We start from the raw sequence: 470 nt of genomic DNA, 5'->3' as shown, positions 1-470 counted from the left end.
TTCCGTCAGCGAGTCCATGATGCCGATCCTCGAGCCCAGGCCCAGCAACGCCTTGCCGATCGCCTTTTTCTCATCTCCCACTTGCAGCCGGTACGCCTTCACTTTCCGCACGAACGTATCAAGTTCCTCCCCTTCACTCCACACCACACGGCTGTCCCCATGCCCGTCCATCGCGACTATCGCTGCCACCACTGTGACGGTCCGCCCCACTCACCGGTCACTGTAGCACTGCTCGGGGTTACATGAGCAGAGTTAATACGCATTACAAACGGACTACAATGGTGAGCGAATAGGAAAATCCGTTCCTGATACGCATTTACTTGCTCATGTAACCCAGGTAACTGATGCTCCGCCGCCGCGTTGACTCGTGGGTCAGCTGATGTCCGACCCGTCCACCAGAGGCGCGCCAGTCGCCCATAGGCGCGCTCAGGTATCCCAGAACCCCACACAACACCACACTACAATTCCCA

This window comes from Amphibalanus amphitrite, unplaced genomic scaffold, assembly GCF_019059575.1.
Source record: "Amphibalanus amphitrite isolate SeventyFive unplaced genomic scaffold, NRLGWU_Aamphi_draft 000266F_arrow, whole genome shotgun sequence".
Lineage (NCBI taxonomy): Eukaryota > Metazoa > Arthropoda > Thecostraca > Balanomorpha > Balanidae > Amphibalanus > Amphibalanus amphitrite.
The sequence above is the reverse complement of the archived record's forward strand: the minus strand, read 5'-3'. Positions refer to the sequence as shown.